A 4,915-nucleotide genomic window follows, 5' to 3' on the forward strand; every position below is an offset into this window, starting at 1 on the left:
TTGTTATTAGTTTTTGATAACCATTCTAAGGGGTGAGATGATATCTTATTGTGGTTCTGATTTGCATTTCCCTAATGATTAATGGTGTTGAACATTTTATCATATACCTGCCATTTTTATGTCTTCCTTTGAGAAATGTCTGTTTAGATCTTTTGCCCATTTTTAAATCAAATTATTTGAGTTGTTTGAATTCCTTATTTATTCTGGTTATTAATCCCCTGTCAAATGGGTAGTTTGAAAATATTTTCTCCCATTCTGTGAGTTGTCTGTGCACCTTGTTGATTGTTTCCTTTGCTGTGCAGAAGCTTTTTTACTTGATGTAATCCCATTTGTCCCTTTTTGCTTTGGTTGCCTGTGCGTTTGAGGTATTACTAAAGAAATCTTTGCCCAGATCAATGTCCTATAGAGTTTCCCCAATGTTTCCTTTTAGTAGCTTCATAAAGTCTTAGATTTAAGTCTTTAATCCATTTGATTTGATTTTTGTATATGGCAAAAGTTTCATTCTCTTGCATATAGACATCCAGTTTTCCCAGTACCTTTTATTGAAGACTATCCTTTTTCCAATGTATGTTCTTGGCATCTTTGTCAAAAGAGCTCACTGTAGATGTGTGGATTTATTTCTGTGCTTTCTGTTTCATTGGTCTATTTGTCTGTTTTTATGCCAGTACCATACTGTTTTGGCTACTATAGCTTTGTAGTATAATTTGATGTCAGATAATGCTATTCCTCCAGTTTTATTTTTTTGCTCAAGATGGCTTTGGCTATTGTGGGTCTTCAGTGGTTATTATAAATTTTAGGATTATCTTTTTTTTTCTGTGAACAATGTCATTTATATTTTGATAGGGATTTATAGATTGCTTTGGGTAGTATGGACAATTGAACACTACTGATTATTCTAATACGTGAACATGAAATATCTTTCTGTTTTTCGGTGTCTTCAGTTTCTTGCATTAACGTTTTGTAGTTTTCGTTGTAGAAATGTTCTACTTCTTTGGTTAATTGCTAGATATTTTATTTCATTTGTAGCTATTGTGAATGGGATTACTTTCTTGATTTCTTTTTCCAGATTGTTCACTGTTGGCATAAAGAAATGCTACTGATTTTTGTATGTTGATTTTATTTACTGAATTTGTTTATCAATTCAAATAGTTTTTTTGTGGAGTCTTTAAGCTTTTTCCAAATATAAGATCATATCGTCTACAAGTAAGCATAATGTTACTTCTTCCTTTCCAATTTGGATGCCCTTTATTTCTTTCTCTTGTCTGATTGCTCTAACTAGGACTTCCAGTACTATGTTGAATAACAATGATGAGAGTGGGCATCCTTGTCTTGTTCCAGATCTCAGAGGAAAGGCTTTCAGCTTTTCCCTGTTTAGTATGATACTAGCTGTGGGTCTGTCATATATGGCTTTTATTGTGTTGAGATATGTTCTGTCACTGCTCATTTTTTAAGTGTTTATCATGAACAGATATTGAGTTTTACTGTTTCACTGGCCTATTCAGATTTTGGATTTCTTCATGGTTCAATCAATAGGTTGTATGTGCCCAGAAATTTATCCATTTCTTTTAGGTTTTCCAGTTTATTGGCATATAGTTGCTCGTAATAGCTTCTAATGATTCTTTGAATTTCTGTGCTATCAGTTGTAATGTCTTCTTTTTATTTCTGATTTTATTTATTTGGGTCTTCTCTCTTATTTAAGTTAGTTTGGCTAAAGGTTTTTCAGTTTCATGTATCTTTTCAAAACACCAACTTTTTATTTTATTGGTCTTTTGTATTGTTCTTTTGCTATCAATTTCATTTATTTCTTCTCTGATCTTTATTATTTTCTTTCTTTTATAAATTTTAGGTTTGATTTGATTTTTCTTTTCTAGTTCTTTAAGATGTATTATTAAGTTATTTATTTGAAGTTTTTCTATTTTTTGGATGTAGGAACTTATTTGCTATAAAATTTCCTCTTAGTACTGCTTTTGCTGTACCTGATAGATTTTGGTATGTTGTGTTCCCATTTTCATTTGTTTCAATAAATTTTTCAATTTTCTTCTTAATTTCTTCATTGATAACATGGTCATTCAGGAGCATACTGTTTAATTGTCATACTGTTTAATTGTGTTTGTATAGTTTCCGAAGTTTCTCTTGTAATTGATTTCTAGTTTTATTCCATGGTGGGCAGAGAATATACTTAATGTTATTTTGATTTTCTTTTCTTTTTTGTAAATCCCAGGCAAAGATCAGGTGAAAGATTTCAATTTTTGTGAATTTTTAATGACTTGTTTTGTTGCCTAATATATGGCATATCCTTGAGAGTGATGCATGTGCTAAGAAGAAAGTGCATTCTGTAGCTGTTGGATAAAATGTTCTGTAAATATTTATTAGGTCCATTTAGTCTATAGTGCAGATTAAATTTGATGTTTCTTTGTTTATTTTCTGTCTGAATGATCTGTCTAATGCTGAAAGTGGGTTGTTGAGATCTTCAGCTATTATTGTATTGGGGCCTATCTCTCTCTGTAGTGCTAATAATATTTTCTTTATATATATCTGGGTGCTCCATTGTTGGGTGCATATATATTTACAATTGGTATATCCTCTTGCTGAATCGACCCCTCTATCATTACATAATTACCTTATTTGTCTTAAAATCTATACTATCTAATATAAGTGTAGCTACTCCTGCTCTTTTTTGGTTTCCATTTGCATGGGATATGTTTTTTTCATCCCTTTATTTTCAGTCTGTGTCTTTACAGGTGAAGTCAGTCTCTTGTAAACAACATATAGTTGAGGTTTTGTTTTTCTATCCATTCAGCCACTCTATGTCTTTTCATTGGGGAGTTTAGTTCATTTACATTCAATGTCATTATTGATAATTAAGGACTTACCACTGCCATTTTGTTATTTGTTTTCTGGCTGTTCTGTGGCCTTCCTTTCTTCCTGTCTTCCTTTGTGTAAAAGTGATTTTCTCTGGTAGTATATTTTAATTTCCTATTTTTTTATGTATTTGTTGTAAGTTTTTGATTTTAGGTGACCATAAGGTTTGCTTGCAAAAAACATCTTATAACCCATTATTTTAAACTGATGACAACTTAACTCTGATGACCAAAAACAAACACTCCACTAATAAACAAGCAAAAAGAAAACTAATAAAAACTCTACACTTTAACACCCTCCAAAACTTTTTAACTTTTCACTGTTTCTGTTTCTATCTTTCAATACTATCTATCTGTTAAAAAGTTGTTATAGTTATTATTTTTGATTGGTTTGTCTTACTCAAGAGATGAGTGGTTTAACACCACAATTATAATGTTATGGTAGTCTGCATTTCTTTGTGTACTTACTGTTACTCATGAGTTTTATACCTTCAGATGATTTCTTATTGCTCATTATTGTCCTTTTTTTTCAGGTTGAAAACACCCTTTAGCATTTTTTGTAGGCCATGTCTGGTGTCAATGAAATCTATCACCCTTTGTTTGTCTGGGAAAGTATTTTTTTTCTCCTTTATGTTTGAAGGATATTTTTGCTGGATATAATATTCTAGGATAAAAGTTTTCTTTTTTCTTTCAGCAATTTGAATATGTCATGCCATTCTTTCCTGGCTTATAAGATTCCCATTGAGAAGTCTGCTGCCAGATGTATTGGAGGTCCTTTATGTGTTGTTTATTTCTTTCTTTCTTTTTTTTTTTTTTTTTTTCTGTTTTTAGGGTTCTTTCTTTATCCTTGACCTTTGGGAGTTTTGTTTATTAAATGTCTTGAAGTAGTTTTATTTGGATTAAATCTACTTAATGTTCTATGACCTTCTTGTACCTGAATACTGATATTGCTCTAAGTGAGGAAAGTTCTCTGTTATTATTGCCTTCAATAAACTTTCTACCCCAATCTCTCTACCTCTTCTTTTTTTTTTGATTTTTTAAATATTATTATTATACTTTAAGTTCTAGGGTACATGTGCATAACGTGCAGGTTTGTTACATATGTATACTTGTGCCATGTTGGTGTACTGCACCCATCAACTCATCAGCACCCATCAACTTGTCATTTACATCAGGTATAATTCCCAATGCAATCCCTCCCCCCTCCACCGCCCCATGATAGGCCCCGGTGTGTGATGTTCCCCTTCCCGAGTCCAAGTGATCTCATTGTTCAGTTCCCACCTATGAGTGAGAACATGCGGTGTTTGGTTTTCTCTTCTTGTGATAGTTTGCTAAGAATGATGGTTTCCAGCTGCATCCATGTCCCTACAAAGGACACAAACTCATCCTTTTTTATGGCTGCATAGTATTCCATGGTGTATATGTGCCACATTTTCTTAATCCAGTCTGTCACAGATGGACATTTGGGTTGATTCCAAGTCTTTGCTATTGTGAATAGTGCCACAATAAACATACGTGTGCATGTGTCTTTATAGCAGCATGATTTATGATACTTTGGGTATATACCCAGTAATGGGATGGCTGGGTCATATGGTACTTCTAGTTCTAGATCCTTGAGGAATCGCCATACTGTTTTCCATAATGGTTGAACTAGTTTACAATCCCACCAACAGTGTAAAAGTGTTTCTATTTCTCCACATCCTCTCCAACACCTGTTGTTTCCTGACTTTTTAATGATTGCCATTCTAACTGGTGTGAGATGGTATCTCATTGTGGTTTTGATTTGCATTTCTCTGATGGTGAGTGATGATGAGCATTTTTTCATGTGTCTGTTGGCTGTATGAATGTCTTCTTTTGAGAAATGTCTGTACATATCCTTTGCCCACTTTTTGATGGGGTTGTTTGTTTTTTTCTTGTAAATTTGTTTGAGTTCTTTGTAGGTTCTGGATATTAGCCCTTTGTCAGATGAGTAGATTGTAAAAATTTTCTCCCATTCTGTAGGTTGCCTGTTCACTCTGATGGTAGTTTCTTTTGCTGTGCAGAAGCTCTTTAGT

Source organism: Trachypithecus francoisi, unplaced genomic scaffold, assembly GCF_009764315.1.
Source record: "Trachypithecus francoisi isolate TF-2019V2 unplaced genomic scaffold, Tfra_2.0 Lachesis_group1, whole genome shotgun sequence".
Classification (NCBI taxonomy): Eukaryota; Metazoa; Chordata; class Mammalia; order Primates; family Cercopithecidae; genus Trachypithecus; species Trachypithecus francoisi.